This window comes from Rattus rattus, chromosome 4 (genome assembly GCF_011064425.1).
Source record: "Rattus rattus isolate New Zealand chromosome 4, Rrattus_CSIRO_v1, whole genome shotgun sequence".
Taxonomy (NCBI): Eukaryota; Metazoa; Chordata; class Mammalia; order Rodentia; family Muridae; genus Rattus; species Rattus rattus.
The window spans coordinates 84,702,947-84,728,735 of record NC_046157.1 but is presented as its reverse complement, the minus strand read 5'-3'; the positions used below and the strand labels follow the sequence as shown (position 1 = coordinate 84,728,735).

At 48.5% G+C, this 25,789-nt stretch overlaps 1 pseudogene; it reads right to left on the bottom strand.

The window, feature by feature from the left end:
- Window positions 1-6,214: 6,214 nt before the first annotated feature.
- Window positions 6,215-7,145, bottom strand: LOC116898052 (annotated as a pseudogene).
- Window positions 7,146-25,789: the final 18,644 nt, after the last annotated feature.

Below are 25,789 nucleotides of genomic sequence, written 5' to 3'. Positions count from 1 at the left end.
TTCTGGTATAGGCATGAAGAGCCAGGGGTAGCTCTGAGCGCATTTAGCTCGCAAGCTCAGGTAGCTCTTCGGGAGCTCTGTCTTTCCGTAGAACTTCAGGTGAGCCTAAGGCTAAACTTTCTACTGATGCACTCCAGGATTCCCTTTATCTGCTTCCAAGAACAAGTTCATGATTTCCCACTAAGTTCCTCATCAAGCCTCATGCAGACTATCCAAGACTCCTAGAACACTCTGGAACACACCCTCCGATGTCTTTTTAACTGCTACCTACTTTTGACATCCAAAGCCACTCTCGTAACAAACTCTAGGACAATGTCACTTGTCCAAAAGAGCCTTTCCTCTGTGCAATCTCCTTGACTTTGGCACAACCTTCTGCTTGGTTCTGCATGGTTATCTCCAAGGAGTGTCTGTCCACCTGACCGGCCTCATCTCCCTTCAAGGCTGAAGGCACGAAAATAAGTCACTACCTCACACTTGTAGTTACATTAGAGTCCAGAAGCATCAAATCCTGCAGGACAAACCACCCTGCCTCGAATGAGAGCAGTCATATATGGTGAGTGGCTACACCGTGGAACAGATCATCTTGCAGGAACCACATTGGTTCCCTCGGAAGGACAATATGAGTAAAGTAATAATTTATGGGGCCACCCTACAGTACTATGGCTGAGACCATAAAGGATGGGACCACAGCTTGACAAGGACCACTTAATACCTCTTGCCCTGGTCCCAATTATTCCCCCACTTAAAACTCACATCACCACTAAGGACGAATTCGAGATTATTAGATTGCCTTTCTTTATTCTTCTTCCAAGCGAGTTGATCGCGTATGAGTTAACGATGCATTTCCTTGTTAGCATGGCGCGCTGGGACAGGCGGTTAAGCCTGGTTTGTTAGACCTGCTACCATCAAGGTTCTTACACTGAAGCCTTGGTTACAACTCTGTATTTGGAGGTATTTGTCAGGTAAGACACCAAAAACAAAATCTGTGTATTTGTTGAGTGTTTTGTAATAATTTTTCCCGGAAGCACTTACCAATTTTGAAGGTTCAATCTTAACTGAGAGGTTGACCCAAAGCCTCTTGCACAGTCATTGGGAAGTCAACTCGGGCTAATGGCCTAAGAAGGTTTGACCTGGGGAGAGGATGGCTCACTCACACAGATGCTCACTCCTCACAGGCTGAGTTGATGATGTCCTTGGAGCATGTGATGAAGGGGACCTAACATTATAGTTAATATAATCGAGGATTATCTGGTTGCTGTGCAAGTAACAGGATGCAGGAAACCAAGGAGACAGAAACTCATAGGCACCAGTTGATGGGGACTTAGATCAGAGAGAAAACAGCACAAGTCCAGAGAAATGTTGGGATTGTGGATATGCAGCGATGTTTTGAAGACAACTGCTGGATAGATATGCTGACAAAGACAGTATTTATTTTCTCTCAGAGAAAGCCAAGAAGGGTAACATTGAAAAGAAATCCAATCTGTATTTTATGATGGTGTGCATGGCACATGTGGTACATGTATGTGTATGGTGCATGGTACACGGTACATGGTACACGGTACATGGATGTGTATGTGTCTGTGTGCATGCATGCAGTGGTCAAAGGTTGATCTCTTTATCTTCCTCAGCCTTTCCCCTATCCCCATATTTTTTGACACAGGATTTTCCACTGAGTTGAGGAATTTGGCAAGCCCAGCTTACCAGCAGATTGTACGATGTCTGGTGCGTGGCACCATGCCTGCCTCTCTGCCTGAGTGCTGGGAATGTGCACTCAGGTGTCCAAGCTTACAAGGCCTGTACCTTATTGACTGAACCACACCAACGTCCCCTGATCCAAGTATTGTATTAACTTGCTTTGTGCGTGCTGGGGAATTGAACCCAGGGACCAACCCATGAATGATAAACGCTATACCACTGAGTTACAGTCCAAACTGGAGAAAGAAATCACCATTAACCAAGATGACCACCATCTGCAATGACTTAGGAAACATATTATCAGTATTTTACAAGGGAGGAAAGTGAGGTTTTTTTGTTTTGTTTTGTTTTGTTTTGTTTTGTTTGTTTGTTTGTTTTTTTTGAATGCTTAAATAATTTGCTGGAGGTCTCCAGAATAGTATGTGATGTGGCCTGAAGGATTTTTTTTTTTGACTACTGTGCTCTGTTGTCTGTTGAGCCAAGGATAGTACTAGAAGGAATGTCTTGTCAACACCCTTTCCTAGAAGCTACTGGCAGATAGCTGGGTTGCTTCCAGATGGTTGGCTCAGTGTTAGGGGCAGGGCCTCCGAGGGTACGCTCATCCCTACTCTGCCATATGGGGTCCTGGTGCTCACTGCCTAGGCCACTGACCCCCGCAGGCCTCCGGGGAGGGTCCAGAGTCACGTGAGTCACTGATGAACCAAGCAGTCCATGGAGAAGGTGGAAGTGAGGGAAACCTGTCCCCCACATGCCACCAGACCGCCTACTTCCCAGCTGGCAAATGTTAACACCACCACATGGGCCAACAAACCCGCTACCGGCTTTGTTGTCTGTGATGCCAACAGCAGGAGTCTGAGGCATGAAGTCAGGGCCCCTGGGACACCCATTGCTGTAGCTGCCCACATCTGGACTGCCTAGGGCGACGGAGTTCAGCATTCCCTGGTCTGGATTCCTTTAGAAGCCGCTTGCTTCTAAAGTTTTCTGCTTTTTCTCTGATTCCACCCCACCCCCACCCCTTAAGCTACATTCCAGGTCCTGAGGAGAAAAATTTGAGTGACTGCCCGGGAGGGAGGCGGGGAGGGAGGGAGGGATTCTTCTCAGAGGCTGGCCTCTCTGTTCTCCCTCACTTGAGCAGTCCTTTAAAGTATAAGGGGATTAGACCATTTCCTTCTTTTCTCTTTTATTTTCTTCTCCTTTGCTGTAGAAAAGGATCTTGTGAGGACCTACACCCCTAAAACAGTAATTTATTTTGTCTTACATTAGAGGAAAACAATGTAAAAGAGAACCCAAGGAATACGGCAGCCATATTTAGGGAGACTTTCGCTCACTGGAACCTGATGGTGTGGAGCGTTGGGGTCTCCTGTCGACGCCAGAAGGGGCGTTGGCTGTCAGTGCTGGTTTCATTACCAATACAAAAGAGATTCAAAGAGAGATTCTAAACAACAGCAAACAGGTCTTAGGACCACAGACTTAGGGACTCTGACACACAAAATTTCTGTGGGGCAAAGTCCAGCCTTTCACAGATTGGGGGAGGCGAGTCAGCCAGGATATTTTAAATAATAAAACTAGCATCCATGATGATCTGATGAGACATGGATCCCATGATGGGCAGGAGAAGGAAGGAATTGCTACCAGCTCGAAACTCTGCCGGTGCGTGCGTACGTGCGTGCATGCGTGCATGTGTTTGAATTTGGATGTGCATTGTCATTCTGCACGTGTGGAAGACCGGACAGTCTCAGGTCTCAGTCCTCCCTCCCACTTTGTCTGAGACAGGGCTTCTCGCTGGTTTGCTGTAATGCACACCAGGCTAGCTGACCCTCGTGCTTTCTCAGATCCCCTTGTCTCTGCCTCCTATCTCTGCATAGGAGCCCTGAGCTTCTAGACAGGCTTCACATGGGTTCTGGAGATTCAAGCCCAGGTCCCCATACTTACACAACACTTCACCCACTGAGCCATCCCCTTAGCTCCAATCAACTTTATATTTGAGACAAGGTCTCACAAAGGCCGGGAATTGCTAATTCTTGGATAGCCAGGCTGCCCAGTAAGTCCAGGCATCTGCCAGTCTTTGTCTTCCTAATGATTACTAATCTGTGCTACCATGTTTTATGAAGTTGAACTTGGTTCTTGAGGTTACAAGACAAGTACTTTACTGATAAGACCATCTGCCCAGACCCTCAAGCAAGAAGTTCTAGAAAAATAGTTTACTGTAATGTGTGTGTGTGGGGGGGGGCATTATCCTAAATATATACTGCTCCTTTGGAAACACAGAGAGAAAATTAATTGGCAAGTCATCAAAAGTATGTCATAAAAGAATATATTATAATGTAGGGTATCTTATGTTGGCAAATGAGAAAACAAGATATAATGAAGAGGGGTATTCAAGAAAAAAACTGCAATTAAAATCAACAGTATGGCAAAAAGACTAAGGTAAAACTCAATATTCAGGTAACCCAGGTAAGTCACTGACACCTCAGGTCTTCCCATCTGTGAAATGGGCATGAATGGCATTTCTTCACTTGTCCAGCAAACGCTTTTGCCTACTGACCAATCTCCCCACCCTCCCCTCTTCTGATTTGGACCCTTCTCGACAAACCTAAGCTTTGCCATGGGCTTCTGTTGTGCTCTGCCTGTAGGGGGCGACAACAGAGGCTGTGAGATAGGAGGCAGGGGAGGAAGTGGGACTCCTTCCTTCTTTCGCTTCCTGTCTATCTGCTTGTCCTTGAGGGTGGTTCTAGTCACTGACAATATTGGGAAAAACTGAAGAAAGCACCAAAAAAAAAAAAGTAAAATCTAATTAAGTTATGAGCAGAGATACCATTTGGCTCAGTAACTGGGACCTCCTCATTCCAAATGGCATATGTTTGTAAGGGTCCATCACCTACCAAAGAATGACAGCCCAGGATCAAATATATGTGAACGAAAAGAGTGGTTTATTCTGCGGAAGTCCAGCATGCTGGGGCCTCCCCATTACCAAGATAGAGACACACCCAAGTGAGTTTGCAGGGCTGATTTAGAGCACATTAAGGAATTCCTGGGTAGATGACCTCTATGTGAAACTATTGGGTCCATCTCTATGGTCATTCCATCACAGGAGTAGGGTGGGGGCTGGAAACTTGCTGGAGAGGTCCGGAAACTGTTGCTGGAGAGGTCTGGAAACTGTTGCTGGGGAGATCTAGAAACTGTTGCTGGAGAGGTCTGGAAACTGTTGCTGGAGAGGTCTGGAAACTGTTGCTGGAGAGGTCTGGAAACTGCTACTGGGGAGGCCTGGAAACTGCTGCTGACCCATTGTTCTTGCCTCAGGCCAAGTGGCAGGGCAGCTTCTGAGGCCTGGACTTGTCTGGAATTGCCCAGTTAACTCTTCTTAACTGCCAATTTGAAGCCTGTCATGGAGTCAGCCTCACCTTCTCAGTTCAGGATAATCTACTGCAGCATTATTTCAAATAGCAAGAGTTACAAATGTAAGTGTGACGTTTTATAGCACTGTTTTTTTTAAATGGTACATTATTAATAAACAGAAAAAATATATTACTCTAGTGTCCTATTTTCAAAAGCCAGAGGAAATTTAAAAGTATATTTATATTTTTATATAGCTGTGTATTAAATTCTTAGAAGCATACACAAGAAACTGGAGCAAGGATATTCACCCTGCTGGTCGGGCCAGCCCCCCCAAGACGCTTACTTCTAAGATGGCTTCTAAGAAAGGTGGGCAAGGTGCCTGAATATGGACACTCCTGGGGAGGAAGGACACCGGAGACAGAGGCTCCCCCCAGCCCTGGCCCTTGGAAAGCACGTAGGGATTACTGGAAAGGAAGGTCCTCCTTGACACAAACATCTATGTGTGAGTCTGAGGCTTGGAGGTAAGCCAAGAGCTCAGCTAGCCACTGGGCCACCAGATCTCATTGCCCCATGGTCCAGCCAGGGAAGGTTGAAGACTTGCCGAAGAGAAATTGGGCAAACCAGGACTGACTCATATCTATAATCCCAGCACCCAGGAGGCTGAGGCAGGAGGATTGCTGTAAGTACAAAGACAACCTAAGCTATAGTGAGTTTTACACCAACTACAACTACAATGTGAGACTGTGGGTTTGTTTTTTCTGGGTTTTTTGTTTTGTTTTGTTTTTGTTTTTGTTTTTGTTTTGTTTTGTTTTTTTGGCAGGGGGCAGCTATCTTAGGGTCTTACTGCTGTGAACAGACACCATGACCAAGGCAACTTTTATAAGGATAACATTTAATTGGGGCTGCCTTACAGGTTCAGAAGTTCAATCCATTATCCCCTTTCCCAGGTCAGACAGTGTTCAAATCTGTGGCAGGAAGGTTAGGGCCAAGAGGCTCCACGCAACTCAAGAGCTGAAGGAGTGGGCCAGGCTGTCTGTCCTGAGGTGCCTGGGACATTGCTTCTCCACACCCTGCCAGGACCCATGGTGGAAATGGTCCAGAGGCCTTTGCTGAAGGTGTTTCTTTGATTCCACCTCCTCCTCATTACTTGGGTCTATGATGCCACGGTGGGCATCACTGATGCTCAGCCGTCACTGTCCTCGCTGTCCCCACATACGCCCAGCTGGCTCAGGGAGGAAGCGCCAGGTGTCTGGGGTGTAGGGCTGGCCGCCTTCCTGCTCTCATGGGCACCAGCGGTGGGCACCGGGACCTGCTCTGAGCCCCCATTGGCTTACGTCTTTACCTTCTTCGGTACAACCAAGCCTGCCAACCGTGCTTTGTCGCACACAGCCTCCGCCTTCCTCTTGGTCTTTGGTATCTCATCAAGGATGGCGGTTGTGTTGGGTCTGGCAGCTGCCTGTGGTTGGGAAGGTGGAGCCTCATCCTCTGAGTCGGGGTGCTCCAGAAGCCTTCGATGGCGACCCTCCTACAGTAAGGCCACTGTCTCATGCTCATCTTCCTCCTGCTGCTGCTGTTGCCACTGCTCCTGAGACAAGCGGTGTTGCAGCAGCATGGCCTCCGAAGTCCACGGGCATCTGCTGCTGGTTCAGGCCTTCCAGCACGTCCATCTCCAGTTTAGAGCCCTTTGTACGGTTCTCTAGGACCTTCGTGGGGGGTGTTCAGTTCCTCACTCTCTCGCTCCTTCTGCACGCGCTTCTCCTCCTCCTCCAGAAGCTTCTTGGCCTGGAAGTTGCGAGCGGCTGGCTCCGTGATCCATGGTGTAGTCCGTGTTCTCTGGGTCTGTCTTGAAGGTGATCTCGGCCAATCAGCGCGTGCTCTTGCTGTAGAATGGGGAGATCGGCAGGCTCAGGTGTGCCTCATCCCGCACTGGTTCCTTTCGTGCATTGAACTTCTTCCCCTTGTAGATGTATTCTCCACGTCTTACACCTCATGTTGAAGGGGGCCCTCAGCCGCACCACATGCTGCCGGTCCTGGGGTAGCTTGAGTTTCTTCGGGATCTTTGATGGGTCAAAGTCAGGTGGGTAGCATTTGTTTAAAACTTTCCGTTCGGACATCTTTGCTTCCTGTTCAACCAACAAGCATCGAAGTCGTTCTCTTAGTCCTCATGGAGTTTCTCGGATCACAGTAACTCTGCTTCGTCTGCACGAACTAATGGGCAGCTGTGAGAGGAAGTCCGAGGACCTGGCAGTTGCTCAGTCCCACAAGGCGAGCAGGCAAAGAAGAGTCTTCCTTCTTCCAACGTCCTTATGTAGAAAGTGTGGCCCAGATTAAAGGTGTGTGCTACCGCGCCTGGATCTGGGACTTGCTTTGTCCAATATGAACTCAGAGATCTCCTTGCCCTAGTCTCCTGGGATTCATAGCCACTATGCCTCAAGATCTCCATGCCAAGATCCAGGTCAGAAACTCAGGGTCGCAGGTGAGCCATCCAATTCTGGATTGCAGTTCAAGCTGACAGCCAGGAATAGCCACTACAGGGACCTACCCTACAAGGTACAAACAACAGAGGGAGGGAGGGAGGGAGGGAACTAGGGAGGGAGGGAGGGAGGAAGCACAATACAGAGGCCACACAAATCTGGCCTTTGTTTCAGCCTCTGCTCTGCCTGGGCCCCAACCCAGCAAGACCTAAGGACCAGGATTATGAGGCAGACACAGGGGCAAGCTTACCTCTGCTCTTCCTCTGCCCCATGGAGGGTGAGGACTTGCTTGTACTTCAAGTCCTGCATGCTGGGCACCCCATCTGAGCCACCCGGGACAGTTGGTCCTACTCTGACTTTGCACCACGTGAGTCCATCAGGTGGCCGCTGTCCTTGGAGCAACTGTCAGCACCCTGGCAGAGGTGAGGGTGTTGGGGGGTGGGAGTGGGGGACTGGCCCTGATCACCAGGGCAACAACAGGCTCCTCCCTATGGTGCTTCTCTCCTCCCTTTGCTGCTACTCCATTCAGGAATCCCCTTGCTCTGACTTTGAGACAATGAAGGCTGGGAAATGGTTGTCTTCGTCCTCAGCCTGCACCCCAAAACCCTCAGAGCAACAGGAACCTGGAGGTTTCCATTTGGAACAGAACTTCTAGCCTGAGTTGTTCCTCGGTGGATCTCCCTGCAGCCTTTGGGTCACTTCAAATGGCCCGGACGTTAAAGGCTGGTGCACGTTGAGGCTCCCTTTACCTGGGACAATGGGAGGATGGCTCCTTGAACCTAACTAATAAGACTTTGAGAAGGCTTGTAAGCCAGTTCTCCAGAAACCTTTGCTCAATGTCTCGGCATTGAACAGCCCTCCCCGCCCCCTCCAGACAGAAAGGGTTTCCCCTTAAAAGACACAATGATGATTTGAATTCTTCTAAAATGCACTGGGAGAGGTGCATTTGCTGCCGGTGACATAAGCAGTCCGTGATTTAAGACAGTGCTGGGGGCAAGAGCAGAGCTCAGCCTTGACAAAATGATGCCTGTTAACTGCAGCCTGAGCCCCTGCTGGAGGAGACTCCACAGGTACAGCGACCGTGCCAGGGCCAGGGAGAGGTGTGCTGACCGAGGTGGGAGTTGTATCTGAGGTCCTTCACCTGCTTAGGAAAATGAATGATTTTCACACTCCTGGCGCCGTCTTTTACCTGTAACCAATTACTGTGCTAACTCTGCCTAATTCTTCAAGTTGTTCCAAAGGGAGACTCCAATGTCTGATTGCCAGCATCCTTCCATGCATTCTGGGGACCAGAGTCAGGCCCTTAGGCTCTGTTCTCAGGAGAGAGAGAGAGAGAGAGAGAGAGAGAGAGAGAGAGAGAGAGAGAGAGAGAGAGAGAGTGTATGTGGTGTGTGTGTGTGTGTGTGTGTGTGTGTGTGTGTGTGTGTGTGTCTAGTTTTGGTTTGCTTCTTGAGACAAGGTCTCTACTCCCGCCTGTCTTGGAAGTCTCTGCATAGCCTAGCATGACCTCAAACTCACAAAGATCTGTCTGCCTCTGCCTCCTGAGTGCTGGGATTAAAGGCGGTTGCCACCATCCCCAGCCCCACACCTGCATCCTTCCATACATTCTGGGGACCGAAGTCAGGCCCTTAGCTTGCCTGGCAAGCACTTTACGGACCCATCCCCTGTCCAGATTGTGTCATTAGAGAATGGACTATAGTCGTATGTCTACACAGTCTGCCTCTTTCCGGTCAGTGCCAGATTCATTTTTGAACACAATAGAAGCCTCCTTATGCACCCAAGAAATGTCCTCCCTCAGTCCTAAAAGCTCCGCCTTCCCTCAGAGGCCACAGCCCTTCCTTGCTCACCAGCTTGCTCTGCCTCACGCTCCAGCAAGTGTCTGGTTGATCTCATTACCAGGGTTGGGACCCCCTCAGTCTTTCACACCAGCTGCATCCCCACAGCCAGGGATCAGGACTGACTCACAAACAGGAGGATGTCTGGTCAGCTCTGACCCTTCCCTCAGACAACTGGCAGGACTGGAGACCCTGCCTGCCCTTGGTTTTGGATGTTAGGTCAGGCATTCACAGGCTATCAGAAGGCTTAAAGAGAGGGGCCAGGTGCCTTAGCAATACAGTGAGAAACCCACCCACCTAGCAATCCTTCAGAAGTGCTAATTGCCAGCATCACACCCTAGAGACAGACCAAGGGAGGAAGACCCTTGGGGTTCATCATCCCCAATTTCAGAGGAGATGATGTCTGTGAAATTGTCCTAGGAGGGTATCCAACTCCTGTGGGGGCACTGTATCTTAACCAGCCATTGGCTGGCAGTTCACGAAAGATCTTCTTAATCCACTAGTAGATACCTGGTGGTTTGAATAGGTTTGGCCTCCACAGAGTCATGCGTTTGAATGCTTGGCCCACAGGGAGGGGCACTAATTAGAAGGCGTGGCCTTATTTGGAGTAGGTGTGGCCTCGTTGGAGGAAGTGTGTCTCTGTGAGGGTGGGCTTTGAGTTTTCCTATGCTTAAGCTCCACCCTGTGTGAAACCAGAGTTTTTTCCATGCCGCCTGCAGAAGACAGTCTCCTGGCTGCCTTCAGGTCAAAATGTAGAGCTCTTGGCTTCTCCAGCACCAAGTCTGCCTGCGAGCCACCACACTTCCCACCATCATGGCAATAATGAATTAAACCTCTTAACTGTAAGCCAGCCTCAACTAAATGCTTTTCTTTATACGAGTTGTCATGGTCATGGCGTCTCTTCACAGCAACAAAACCGTAGGCTTAATCCATTGTCATGGCGGGAAACATGGCGGCATGCAGGCAGACATAGAGCTGGAAGAGAAGCTGCGAGTTCTACATCTGGATCCACAGGCAGCAGGAAGTGGCTGTGAGCAATCAGGCCTGGCTTGAGGTTCTGAAACCTCAAAACCCATCCTCCACTACAAGGCCACACCTCCTAACAGAGCCACTCCCTGTGGACTGTGGAAGCCATTTTTATTCAAACCATCACACTGCCTTAGAATGCTCTGACCTTACCCCATGAGCTCCTTCACCCCAACACTACCCAAGAATTCCTTCTGGAACTTACTACTACCCTCCCATCCCCCAGCCCCACTCATGGGCAGTCAGTCTTCAGGGAAACCAGAACAGTTCTGCTCTATGAAAATGTCAGGGTAAGGGACTAAAGAGACAGCTCAGAGGTTAAGACGGCCAGGGTTTGATTCCCAGCACCTGCATATCAGCTCATAAGCACCTAGGACTCCAGTTCTAGGGGATCCCATGCCCTCTTCTGACCTCCAAGGGCACCAGACAAGCATGTGGTACACAAACATGTAGGCAAAAATGCTTACACATAAAATTGCTTGTTTGTTCATTTATTTATTGTTATCTGTTTATTTATTTAATAAAAAGAAATGTACCCAACCACAAAGACTCATTTAAGAAGGAGGAGAAAGTGGAGGAGGAAGAGGAGGAAGAGAAGGAGGAAGAGGAGGAAGAGAAGGAAGAGGAGGAAGAGGGAGGAGAAGAAATGATATTAGGGTCACAGTTTCACATGGCCAAAGCCTCGTCACGAAGGAGAAGGAAATCTCAGGGTTGAGCCCACAGTGTGGAGCCCAGGGCGAGCCCAGACAGTGGAAGGAACCGAAGGCTCCCAAATCCATTTGAATCGCCACATTCTCATCCACTGGCCCCTGACCAGTCTCTTCTGCCATGTGGACTCTGCCTCTTATTCCGTTTATTCCTCAGGGACGCCGGGGGAATCGATGAAATATGAAATCGAATGCCTGCGAAGCTTCTGCAATGAGAGGTCAGACAGCTCGTCTGCTCGCCTGTGCATGTCAAATGACTTTGGGGGCTTTTATGTGGGTGTGAAGTTCGGGGTTTGTAGAAAAAAAATACAGCACATTTCATAGCATAATGATGGAATTTTCTCTGCAGAAGTACATGGTCTGCACAGCCCTGAAATGTTTTGACAGCTCAGCCCACTAGATGCTTATCCCTCTGCCCGAGTCCCCCTACACACACACACACACACACACACACACACACACACACACACACACACACACACACACAGGCATCAGCTGCTGGAGCCTCATTTCTGAATCGGCCTCATCCTGTCCTGCTGTGGGGAAATGCATTGCCCATTAGCACCGCTGCTCTTAAGTCACATTTGAAGGGCCAGTTTCTTGCTCTCCTTTCTTTCAGAATCTGCAACAACCAAGATTCCATCACCTAGCACGGTAACTTTTACCCAGAGCGATGCAAGCTTTCACTCCACCAGGATCAGGTCCATATGCACCAGGGCAGCCCTGAGGAGACTGGGATGGTCAGACACCTTCCACGTCAGTGCTCCATCCGCACTGCACCACACTCTTCCCTGTGGTGCTATCTTTCTTTGCTCTCAGGGCCTCATGGATCACCCTCATGAGGGATTCTTCCCTCCTGACAGCTACCACGGCCCAGCTGACACTGTTCTTGCTCCCCGTCTGCTTTTTCCTCCCCCGGTTCAAGTCTCCTCCCCCAGGACATCAGCACTAACCAGCTAAGAGAATGAGCCCCAAGGTCTTTCCTTCTAAACAGAAAGCATTCTTAAAGCCCCCCTCAGACAGACAGCACTCGGTCACGCAGCCCTGAAATGTTTTGACAGCTCAGCCCACTGTATTCCACCCCAAGCAGCCGGAGGTTAGCTTCAGTGCATCTCTCTCCGTGCCAAGCCCAACGTGATAGAAACACAAGTAAGACTCTAAGAAGGGCGTGCAGACTCCTTATGGTAGCTCAAGAGGAAACAGGCCAGGGCCCCTGCACGCAGCCCTCCCGGAAAGCAATTCTTTGCTCCAGGGATTCCTGTCAGAGACTGAGGGCTGTGAAAAAGGGGCAGGATTCTGACCCTGGGGCATGACTGTGGTGCCTTTTGCATCCTCCACTCCCTGTGTCCCAGCTTCTCCGTGTTCCATCTGCTCTCCCGGAAACGCAGACGCCACCATGACACAGATCACCCATGACAAGCCCAGGAGAGGCGGGTGTTAGATCTGAGAGAGTGTAGGATCTGCAGAGACCCTGGTTGACGGAGTACTGACAGAGCTTATAAGACAAACGCACAAGATGTGGTTCACCTCTTCATAGGCGGGATGCAAAGAATGGATTCTGAGTTTTTTTTTAAATCTCTCTCTCTCTCTCTCTCTCTCTCTCTCTCTCTCTCTCTCTCTCTCTCTCTCTCTCTCTCTCTCTCTCTGTGGGTTTTCATGTGCCACGGCATGTGTGGACGTCAGAGGACAACCTCGGGTGTCAGTCTTCTCCTTCTACATTGTTTTGAGACATTATTACTCCTCACTTAGAAGTAATTTCAGGAGGTGATCGTTAAAAGGAGGATGCCCAGGCCCCTGAGGCCCCACCCCACCCTATCCCCCATCCCCATGCCCCCACTCCCCACTGCAGGTCACCAGATTTAGCTCTCAGGTCAAGGTCGTAGCATCATAGAGGAACCCTGGGAGGTAACCTCTCATTTACGTTGGATGTAGCTGGCTGTTGGTTCACACCTGCATCACTCCAGGTTGCAGCCGGTCTCCAGGGACAGGACGCACAGGGGCTCAAGGTCCCCAGCCTGTTGTCCCCATCAGGAGGCTTGCGCCTGTAACCCCAACATTGAGCACACAGGAAGCTCCTCCACGTTCACTGGCCCGTCATCCTTGTCAAAAGAGAGAGCTTTGTGCTCACTGAAACACCCTGGGCCAAGGCAAGACTGTGGAGAGTGACAGAGAAGGCCCTCACGTCTGGCTCAGCCTGGATGCTCTGCCTGGATTTTCACCGTGGCCATCCTGTTCCAGACTTGTGTCTGCCAAGTAAGCCACCCGGAATGTATTGACTCAAAACAGAGATGGGTTCTTCTTTCTCGTGAAACTGTGAATAGACTGGACTCCACTGAGTGGCTTAGCTGGGATCATTTGGTGGCTACCCTCCATTTGAGAGTTCCGTTGAAACGGGAGAAATGTCCAAAATAGACTCCTTCAGCGCCTCCTTCCGGTGCCCCACATTATCTAGGCATCAAGCTTCATGGGCGGGTTCTAAGACAAGCCGATCCTGGAAGCACTTACCAAGAGCCTGGGAGTTTCAGACTGGCTGACATCCCATTGGCTAAAGAAAACCAAGCATCCAATCCCAGAGTCGGTGTGGGAGGGGCCACGGGAAAATGTGAATCCTGGGGGCTGTAGTTCTCATTGAACACCACAAATATCCATTATAGCCGCTGGAGAAGAGTTAGGATAGCCTGGGCTACCCCCCATGCTCCTGGGGATCTCGAAGACAGGACAGGTTTCTCAGCAGATAGCATCTCCCAAAGGAGCCGCCTCCTTCTTCGGCATCTCCTAGAGGTGAGGAGGAAGTCAAGCCACCTGCTTTCAAGATTGGGGGAAGCCTCTCAAGTCCCTTCATAATGACAACCGCCAAACAGAGGTCTCCCCTCAAAGGGGTTAATAAATCATTATTCTAGAGTCAAGTAAAAGTGACCATGGCCTGGGGACAGAGACTTAGGTTAGCCCACTCGCTCGGTTTTCCTACATGGACACAGAGCTGTGACGTTCTTGGAGACAAAAGAGAGATTTCTCCTTTTGTTCATTCATTTGTTCGTTGGTTCATTCATTCATTCATTCATTCATTCATTCATTCATTCATTCACTAACGTAGGTAGGTGTTAGGCAACCCTTTCTACCAGCTCTAAAAACTGAAATGTCTTCTCCCCTCTGTGCTTCAGCCTCCCAGGGAAGCCACAAAGTCCCACAATGATTAAGAGTACAGACTCCGAAAGCAGGTGTCTTGGCCTCGGCCCCCAGTTGCCACACAGCGGCTCTGCAAACACAGGCACCTGCCAGCCTTCTTGAGCTTCCTTCCAAGGTCTGAGTTCCCCTGAGAAAGACATCACCTCATCCGTGGAAAGTACTCGGAGCAGAGCCTGGTGTAAAGTAAGCAACAGGCAAACATTGCTAGGGTTACTCATGGTGAATCCTTAAATTTAAAAAGCAACAACTTTTTTTTTGGGGGGGGGCAGCAAGATGACTCAGCAGTCATGGGTACTTGCCGCCAAGCCTGACAACCTGAGTTCAGTCCCCGAGATCCATATGATTGAAGGTAAGGACTGAGTCCCCCAAGTTATCCTCTGGCCTTCACAGACACACCAGGGCACACGTGTGCACACACGCAATAAACAACCATACAATAAACAGGGGCTGGAGAGATGGCTCAGTGGTTAGAGCACCGACTGCTCTTCCAGAGGTCCTGAGTTCAATTCCCAGCAACCACATGGTGGCTCACAACCATCTGTAATGGAATCCAATGCCCTCTTCTGGTGTGTCTTAAGAGAGCACCAATGTATTCACATAAAAAATAAATAAATCTTAATATATATGTATATATATATAATATTTTTAGAGAATTGTTCTTTCAGATATCAAAACTAACAAAAACTGTGCAATAAGCAGCCAGCCAACCTGCAGTATATAAAAATAAAAATGAAATGAACTCCCTCTCAAGATCCCACAATGCCAAAAGTATTCCAACCGCCTGACAGGTACAGCAGTTTACCCTGAAACCTACACTCAGGCCTATTCTTTGCTCTGCCAAAGAAGCCTCAGCCTATCAATACTGTGACCTTCTAGTGACAACAACAATTGGTTTGTCAAGAAGGTCGTGAATGCTGACTTTGCTGTCTGTGTGTCCCTGTGTAACTATCCTTTACTGTGGGAAGCAGTAAGGCTGCAATGAATGCCTCCCACAGGACCCCAACTGTGACCTCTCCAGTCACTCTCAGAGTCCAGGTACCTTCCTTGCGATTGCAACTATGATGGAAATCCACCCGTGTCTTCCACACCCTTTCCTGCTTCTGCTAACCCCAGGATTGAGCTCGTCTTCATCTGTAGCAGGCACTCCCATCCAATGGCTGGACTCTGATCTCTACACGTCTGTCCCAAGGCTGTTCACATGTAGCCCTGACTAACTCTTCCTCACCATCTGCTAGCCACACCCGCCCTTGGGAACTGCAGAGGCTCAGCACTGACTGTGAATTCACCTACTAGATGGTTGTGGGTATTTGTGTTTCTTCTCCACACACCAGGGCTCTAACTGGGAACCCCAGTCATTCCCTCTCCTCCTGAGGTCTCTGCTAGCCGGCAAACCTTAGGAAGGGACCCTGGACCCCTCTCACTCACAACCATGTTCCTTTGTACACATCCATCAAGTGGTTATCCAGCTTTCTCCTCACCTGACAGCACACGGTAGAGCCTTGGAGAGATGCTCAACAGAATAGTTCATCGATTCCCCAACCCTAATACAATGCAGGCCCTTATCTCCTCACTTGGAAAAGCCCTTGTTGCTGGGAAACTCTGTGACTGCCCACATAGGAACTGAATTCCTGAACTGGGGAAGCATGATGACATCACCCAGTCAGACAGATTCTGAGCAAGAATGAGAAGTCAGCTCCTACAGAATTCCTCTTTTTAACCTCCTAAGACACCGAGCTCTCCCTGAGGACTCTGGATCACGCCCCCTTAAATGGCTCCCAAAGGTATTAGCACTACCAGCATTTTTTTTTTCAAATTCCCATAAAGCAAGCTGAACTGGTGGGCACTGCCTATGCAAAGACCTCAACCACGTGTTTACTTTCCTGAACTGTAAAAAGTTTATAGGGGACCGGGCTTTTCGGCCAGTGCCCTAGTCAGAATTGCTGCTACATTCCACAGAAGACAGAGAGTTCTTTCTTCCCTTCTCCAGTAGGGAGAGTAGAGACCATGGGACTAGACAACTAGAACTGTGAGCTCACAGCGGGAAGGAAAGATGGAAAGGATCTGTGAGCTGTTGAGACTTGCAGCAGTAACACACAGGCGGAATGTCCAAAGGCGCATTCTCTCCCTGGTGAGATCTCTGACTTCGAGGCAGCTTTATGAACGGGAGGCCACTGAAGTATCAGAGCTGGTCTCCACTGAAGTCTACTCTCAGACACAGCTCCTGTATCCTAGAAAGTGAGGCCATTGAAACTGATGCGGAAACAAGTGGGCGGAGGGAGATTGCGATGCTCAATCCATCCGCCCCCTCATCTCTAACCCGCCCGGTGTTTCACGAGAAGCAGGAGCCATGGTATCATTCACAACAAGCACCAGGACACGTTCCGAGACACAGTGTATTTATATTAATAAGTTTTCTCACTGCTCTGACCAAATGCCCCATACAAACAATTTAAAGGAGGAAAGATTTACTGGGACTCATGATTGGAGAGGATACAACCCTCTAATCATGGTGGAGTGGTATAGGGAACACCATCCATGGTGGGGGGAAAGTTGTGGCTCTGCTTCAGTTATGGTTTGAATGAAAAATGCCCCGCACGCATACCTGAACACTCGATCTTCAATTGCTGGCACTCTTCAGGGAAGGTTATGGAACCTTTAGGAGATGCACATTTGCCGAAGGAAGTAAGTCGCTGGGTGTGGCTTGTGGCTTTAAGGTTTACATCCTGGCCCCACTTCCAGCTCCCTGTATCTGTTTCCAGTATGCTGACAGAATGCCGTTGCTAGCTTCCTGCCAGGCTCCTCGATGCCATGGTGTGCCCACCAGCATGGACTGGAGCCTTCCGAAACCATGAGCTGAGCTAAAAAAAAAAAAAAATCCCCTTCCCCAAGTTGCCTCTGGTCATGGGATTTCATCACAGCCTCAGTAAAGCAATGCTATTGGCTACATCCGGGTAGGGCAGGAAGTAGGGCTGTGCTACAAACATCAAGTCCCGCCCCCTAGCGACCTACTTCCTCCTACTAGGCCTCATCTTTAAAGGTTGTAAGCTGTGTGAGCTACCCACCCAGGGTCTCAGTTTCCCCCTCTGTAAAATAAAGACAGCAGAGCCTGCCTCACAAAGTGTATAAAACAAAAAGTCAGCACAATTTAGTTTCCGAACAGAAAAACTAACCAACATAACACACTTAAGACTATAAGGAAGAACCTATACCAAAATATAAGTAATGTTTTAAAGAATCTAAACTTCTGAGACAGATTAGAAGGGACCTACCTCTCCCAGGGATACTGAGGCAGGAGGTGTGTGTGTGTGCACGTGTGCACGTGTATGTACATGTATCTGTGCACACATGCTCAGGTGTGGAAGAATGTGAATATGTGTGTATGTGTGTGCATGTGTGCATAACTCTTCAAGTGGGGGAGAATGTGCACATGTGTGCATATGTGTTCACATGTGGAGGATGTATATTCTATATGTGTGTGCATGCAGAAGTCAATGTTGGTTGTTTTCTTTAATAGTTTCTCCATCTTTGTTTTTTGTTTTGTTTTTTTTGTTTGTTTGTTTGTTTGTTTGTTTGTTTTGAGAAAATGATTCTACACAGCCTTGGCTGTGCTGGAACTCACTCTGTAGACCAAGCTGTCCTGGAACTCACTGTGTAGACCAGGTTGACACGGAACTCCCAAAGACCTGCCTGCCTCTGCCTCCTTAGTGCCGGGGTTAAAGGTTAAAGGTATGAGCCGCCACGCACAGCTCCAACTATTTTTTGAGATAGGGTCTCTCTAAGGGCAGAACTCACCTATCCACCTAGACTAGTGGGCCAGCCAGCTCCACAGACCTGCCTGTGACTGTGTCGTCTGCACAGGGGTGGCAATCACGCCATCAGCCCAACCTCTTACGTGGGTGCTGGAGATCTGAACTTGGCCTGATGTGTACGTGTTTACTGAAACTTGAATCACTATTGACGTTAGTTGTGGGTCTTTATTGAAAACATCTCTCTTAATGATTTTTTAAAGATTAAACGAAGATGAGAGATGGGACAATTTCGCTCCCTAGTTGATAACCCGAGGTCCTTTCTGGCACTCCAACTCCCTTGGCCAAACACCCAGCCATATGAGCTTCATGCCAGCACAGGCTGCTTCGAATGTTCCCTGTATACCTTGAGGAAGCTGCATACCAAGCATGGCTGCTTGCGGCTGACACACTCTGGCTCTGGAACATACTGTGCCAGCCCACGCCCGTTCTAAAACGTTGTGCAGAACTCTGTCATCCCATGGGGAACTCTAGACACCTTGCAGCTCTTTATGCTGAGGCCGGAGATGAGCACATCCCCTGCTGTCTTAGCAGAAGGGCTATGACAGGAACAAACACAGACAACTCTCATTTGCATGAGGGACTGCTGTGATTGGTCCCTTTCACTTATGAAAGGCGGGTGTGAGCGGGGTCGGGGTTGAACTATTGTACGGATAAGAGTGTCCTAGTTAGGGTTTTACTGCTATGGAGACATCGTGACGTAGGCACCTTTTATAAAGGACAGCGTTTAATCGGGGCTGGCTTACAGATTCAGAGGCTCAGTCCATGATCATCAAGGTGGGAGCATGGCAGTGTCCAGGCAGGCATGGTGCAGGAGGAGCTAAGAGTTCTACATCTTCATCCAAAGGAAGCCAGGAGTAGACCGTTTCCAGGCAGCTAGGAGGAGGGTCTCACAGCCCACCGTGACACACTTCCTCCAACACGTCCACACGTCCTCCAAGGCCACACCTCCAAATAGTGCCACTCCCTGAGCCAAACATATTCAGATCACCACATTCCACTCCCTGGACCCCCATAGGATTGTTCAACACATGAGTCTGTGGCGGCCATACCTAGTCATGGCATGATGCAGAATACATTTAGTCCAACTTCAAAAATCCCATAGACTATAACAGTCTCGACAATATTAAAAGTCCAAAGTCAAAGTCTCTTCTGAGATTCATGCGATCTCTCGACTGTAATCCCTCATTAAATCAAAATCGAAAAGCAGATCACCTACCTACAGCATCGCAGGATATGCATTGCCATTCCAAATGTCACAGAGAGGAAATACTGGACCAAAGCAAGACCAAAGACCAGCTGGGCAAACTCCAAACTCTGCGTCTCCACGTCTGATGTCCAACTTCTTCCTGCTTTGTTAACTGCAGCACAATTCTTTCTCCTGGCTGGTTCCATTCCCTGTTAGCACCTTTCTTTCTTCAGCAGGTATCCCACGGCTCTGGCATCTCTTAACGCCTTAGGGTCTCCAAGGCAAGTTTGAATTTACAGCTTCTTGTTCCAATGTCTGGAATCCACACACGATCTTCTGGGCTTCTCCAAAGGGCTTGGGTCACATGTCCAGCTCTGCCCTCGGTAGCACTCTTAGCTCAGGTTGATCCACTCCACTGTCACCGCTGTTCTTGGTGATCATCGCATGGTACTGGCATCTCCAATACACTGGGGTCTTCCACTGCAACTAGGCTTCACCGATAGCCTCTCATAGGCTCTCTTTATGGCCTCAACTTCTCTTCATGACCCCTTCAGTCTTGGGCAACTGAAGCTGCACCTTCCCCAATTGACTTCCCTGGCCTCTCTCAACTGCTGTCTATGACCCCTTCATGCCTTCAAACCAGTATCACCCGTGGGACTCCTACACATTACCAAGTCCAGCTGCAGCCGGAGGCACAACCTTGTTTATTTCTGGAACACAGCTTCTTTGTGCTGTCAGAATACACTCCTTAGAAAATTTCACCTCAGTGATGCTGGTCTCTTCTTAATCACTGCTAATTTCTTAGCTCCAGCTGACCAGCATCAATTGTCCCAGTTGTCCCTTCTATTCTTGACTCTAAAGCCAGAGCCACATGGCTGAAGCTGCCAAGTTCTGCTGCTTGCTGGGGCTGGAACGTGGCCCCCCGTTCTATTACATTATCACCAGCTTTCTGTTTCCCAACTCCTTCACTGCCTAAGCTTGGCTGTCCTGGATCTTGCTCTGTAGAGTTGACCTTGAACTCAGAGATCTGCTTGCCTCGGTGTCCTGGGACTCAAGGTGTGTACCACCTTGCCTGGGCCTAAGCTTTTCATGGCGATCTGATCGAAATCTGGATCTGGATCAAAAGCCTGTGTCTTCCAGCCTCAAGATCTGGATCACAGGTGTGCCCTCCATCTCTAGATTGTAGTTGATTCCAGATTAAAAGCCCAAATGAAAACAATAACCAGGTCATAACTATGCTTAGATAAGAATTATCCCTTCTTCAATTGCAAAAGCATAAGTTCAGCTGGGTGGGATCTTGCCCCGTGGTCACCACTTCCTTAATTCCATTTAATTTCCTTGAGCACAGGATTTACCTTCATTCCACTTCCTGACGCCCCTTTACTCTTTGAACATTTTTCATTTTTTTTTTCCTTTCTAGGCTTCCTACTTTTCATTAAAATGCTCTTCACGAGAGTGAACTTTAGTGACCGCACAACAGACTTTATACCAGGCTGTTTTGAGGCTTCCTCTGTCAAAGCAATTACATCTAAATCTCTTCGCCTTTGCCTCAGACAGGCTCTTCTGACAACTGCAAAAAGCAGTCACATTCTTCACCAAAATATCACAGAAACAATCTTTAGGCCACACACATCTCTAGGCTTTCTCCTCTGAAACCTCTCGAGCTAGACCCGCAGTTCAAAACACACTCAGGAACACTGTCTTCCATACTTCCACCAGTATGGCCCATTAAGACCCACTTAAAGCATTCTGCTGCTTTGCAAAGTCCCCAAATCCACATTTCTCCAAACGAAACCGTGCTCAGGCCTATCAGAGCATTACCCCAGTCCCTGGTGCCAACATCTGTCTTAGTGAGGGTTTTACTGCTATGAACCACGACCAAGACAAGTCTTATAAAGGTCAACATTTAATTGGGGCTGGCTTACAGGTTCCGAGAAGTTTAGCCCATTATCGTCAAGGTAGGAGCATGGCAGTGTCCAGGCAGTCATGGTGCAGGAGGAGCTGAGAGTTCTACATCTTCATCCGAAGGCTGCTAGAAGACTGGCTCCCACTCGGTTAGGAGAGGAGTGTCTCAAAGCCCACCCTCACAGTGGCACACCTCCTCCAAAAGGCTACACCCCCTAATAGTGCCCCTCCCTGGGCCAAGCAAATTCAAACCACCACAGGGGCATTCCTCCCTTGTGGATTTTCTGGTGGATAAGGAACCTAAGGAAACGCTAACATAATAAACTCCTTTAAGCCAAATCCAGTAAATAATGCAGGAAAATGAGAGCCGTACTATACCCCCAGATGAGCCATGGTGGCAGCTTTATCTTGTCTACTCAAGAGATCCGTACTACTCAGCACTTGCAAAGGGGATCTCCCAAGGACTTGCTATTTGAAAAGTGGAAAGAGCTCTATCCAGTATTTATAGTTACTCTCATGTCCACCAAGTTCTGAGGGTACAAAACTGGATATTTTTTTTCTCAGTTAAATTTCCATCATTAGGGGTTCACTGAAAGAGATTTGCTGTGAAAGCATTAGGCTCTGAGTTCAAATCCCCGACACTCAAGTAAAGAAGGGTGAAATAATACATGCCTAGAACCCCAGCACTGAGGTCAAAGGAGAAGAGACAAGAGGCCCCAGGGCCTTGCTGGCTGGCTGGTCTAGCTTAAACTAGAAAGAAGCCCCCGGGTTAGTGGAAAGACTGTATTTAAAACAAAATAAGATGGAAACCAATGTGGGAAGACACCCAAAGTCAAACTCTGGCCTTCACATGTGCACACACAAGCAGTGCGCACACATACACATACGTTACTAGTTTTCTCTTGCTGTAATAAAACACCATGACCAGAAGCAACTTATGGGAGAGAAGGTACATTTTGGCTTTCAGTTCTAGAGGGATGAATCCGTCACAGTGGGCAGGCCTGGCAGCAGGAAGCTGGGCATTTATATCATGAATTAGAAACAGGGAGAGATTACATAATTTTAAAGCTTGACCCCAGTGGCATGCTTCCTGCAGAAGGCTGCACTACCTAAATCTTCCCAAACAGCGCCACCTACTGGGAACCATGTGCTCAAACACCCAAGCCTATGAAGGACAATCCTCATTCAAAACACATAAACACAAACCAAAACATAGATACATAGATAGATAGATAGATAGATAGATAGATAGATAGATAGATAGATAGATAGATAGATAGATAGACCGACAGACAGACAGACCGACAGACAGACAGACAGACAGACAGACAGACAGACAGACAGACAGATGTTTTCATTACCATCATTATCATTTTGGTCCTAAGAAATAACCTGCACTTACACCAGAGACAGACACAATCAAAGAATGCTACTCACAAATGTTAGAAGGCTTTGCACACTTGTTTTAGGAAAGGGAGTGTAAGCTTAGATTCTTCAAAACCTAATTTAATTATGGTTCTTCAATGCTTCAACTTCCCTTACAGCCTACCAACCGAAGGTAGGGGATGAGATGGCTAAAAGGACAAGGGTGATGTGGACCTGTTTAGAAATAATTCTTTGGGGTGATTCCAATCTTCATTGGAATCAGCAGCAGCAACTCAATCCAGAAGAAACCGTGCGACTCCCCACAGAAGTACTTTGGTGTACTTCTCTCTAGGAAGCCACAACACACCAAGATCAGTGAAGAAAGGGAGGCAAACCAGTGCAGTAGCGTCGTCAGTGAAGATCAGCAGGGTGAACCAACGCCAGAGCTTCGCCCACTGCTCTCCAGCAGCAACTGGGGGCCCAGAAGCCAGGGAATACCAGCTTCTGCTCTCTCACATCTCAGACTGCGCTTTCCCACCCCAGCAATGGTGTCTCGGTACCACAGTGTGGGATAAGTGAAATCAAACTCCCTGAATTTCACATCCCGAGAGAACGTGGACCAATACCCTCCCACCAGACAACTTCCAGGAAAGCACAACTGCCTGCTTCAGCAAAGCATCCCCTCACATGTCTGCTTCAGCAGAACATCCCCTCACAAGACCGCTTCCAGAAAAACATCATGTGACACAACTGAGTCTCCAAAGACACCAGAAATTCCCATTTCAAGGGAGAGTCTCTAAGACAGGCAAAAGGCTTCTGATCATTAGCCCCTCCCCTGCTTGACAGTGAGACCTACCTCACTTCAATCAAAGTCAGCTCCCTATACAGAGATTTGAGTCTCAAAATGTTGTCTTAGGCCACAGTATCAATTCTTTGCAACATTCTGGAGATTGTTTTTCAGCCCAACCAGAGGTTTCGACACATTGAGAACCTAAGTTATTGGTCAATTCATCAAAATAACGTCTAGAAGGCTGGGGAGATAGAGAAGTTGGCACCTGTTTTGCAGGCATGAGGAGCTGAATTAGAGCCCCACATGAAAAACCAACAACCTGCTTGTGGTTGTGTGTACTTGTAACCCTAGCCCTGGAAGGCAAACATGGGTCCCTGGGGCTCAGTGACCATAACCTACTGGGCAAGCTCTGAGTCATTGAGAGACCTTGTCTCAGAACACATGGGTAGTCATTGGCCTTCAACACTCAAGACTTTCCACTGGCCTTCATATTCGTGGGGAGGGGGAGTGAGAAGAAAGAGGGAGAGGGAGGGAGAAGGATAGAGAGAGAGGAAGAGAGAGTGAGAGGAGAGAGGAGAGAGAGAGAGACAGAGACAGAGAGACAGAAAGAGAGACTGAGAGAGGCAGAGAGAGAGGGAGAAAGGGAGAGGGAGTGAGGACAGAGCAAAAAAGAGAGTGAGGGAAAGGAAGAAAACAGAGAGAGAAAGAGGAAGAGGGAGGGAGAGGAAGGGAGGGGACAGACAGACACAATATACACATAGAGAGAGACAGAGAGAGACTCCAGCAAGACTCTACCTTAACTTCCCCAAACAGTGCCAACAACTAGGAACCAAGTGTCCAGCCAGGCACAGTAGCCTGTGTGGGATTTTTTTCTCATTCAAGCCACTGTATCTGTGTATCAAGAGATGGAGTCCACACCATCAGTAGTTTGGTATCGTAAGTAGTGGTGACAGAAATCCTTTCTTAAGTTTGCTTCCTGTCAGATACTTTGTTGCAGCCATGAGACAAATCACTAATCTTCCACAGAAGCAAATATGTTCCAGGGAGTAGACTGGGTAACAGATCAGGTTGATTTTCCACAAGGAAAAGACCCGACCTGCTGCTCCAAGGAGGTGGCCTTGTCCTGACAGTAGGGAAACCTGTGGCCTTGACTAGAGAAGGAAGAGACCTGACAGATTTCCTATCAAGTTCATGGGGCAATTCCACTTGGGAGACTTGTCCAAGCACATGGGCACTTGGTGGTGCGTAGGCCTGAACGACCAGACAGACTCAGGGATAGAGGCTTTACAGACCAAACAGATTAGCTGGAGTGGCTTCATCCAATCCACACCAATTCTTCATGAGACGCCCAGAACGTGAGCCGCTGACAGGGAAGCAGGAAGCCATGGCTCTGCATTTCTTGGAGATCTTTTGGCTTATGGCGGAATGTGCGGATTTTTAGGCTTATTTGCCAGGTCTCTGTAAGAGGGTAGGATGGGATTCTTCACCATGTGGGCAGTGTTAACTTTAGAGCATAAGTTCTAGGTGTTGCTATCGGCTGTGTCCTTGCAGGTTGCTTTACTCGACAAGATCTCTCTCTCTCTCTCTCTCTCTCTCTCTCTCTCTCTCTCTCTCTCTCTCTCTCCTCTTCCTCCCTTTCCTCTCCTCCCCTCCCTATCTCCTCTTCCTCTCTCTTTCTCTGTCTGTCTCTCCCTCTTTTCCTCTTTCTCCCTCTCTCTCTCCCTCATTTCCTCTTTCTTCCTCTCTCTCCCTCCCTCTCCCTCCCTCCTCTCTCTCTCTTTCTCTCTTTCTCTGTCTGCCTCTCCCTCTCTCTCCCTCTTTTCCTCTTTCTTCCTCTCTCTCTTCCTCTCTTCTTCTGTCTCTCCCTCTCTCTTACTCTTTCTTCCTCTCTCTCCCTCTCCTCCTCTGTCTTTCTCCCCACCCCCCACCCTGTATGTGAATGAAACGTGATCTTTCTGCTTTCTGCAGCTGCCACCATAATTTCCCTGCCTTTTTGGACTCCTTCCCTCTGGAACCGTAAGCTAGTACAAACCCTTTCTTCCTTAAGTTGTGATTGGTCATGCTATTTTATCACAGCAACAGAAAAGTAGCTCATATAATACCCCACAGTTTGAATGCATCTATCTATAACTTGTAATTTCACATATGCAGATTTAATGTAAAAATCTGCACTGCATGATAAGTGATAAAGACTGCATTTGAGGGACTGCTCAGCAGTTAAGAGTCCTTACTGCTTTCGAGGAGGACCAGCGTGCAACAACCAACATCCATGTTGCAAGCTCAGAACTTCAGCTCCAAGGAATCCAGAGCGGCCTTCTAGCCTTCACAGGCACAGGCACATGGACTCGAAAGGAACATGAAATTTCCATTCAAGATGAGAAATAAAAAATTTACAGCCAAATTCATAGAACCTCTGGCACTTTCACCTTGCATTAAAAATAAAAGAGTCTATGCTAGAGGATGAGGTGACAAGCT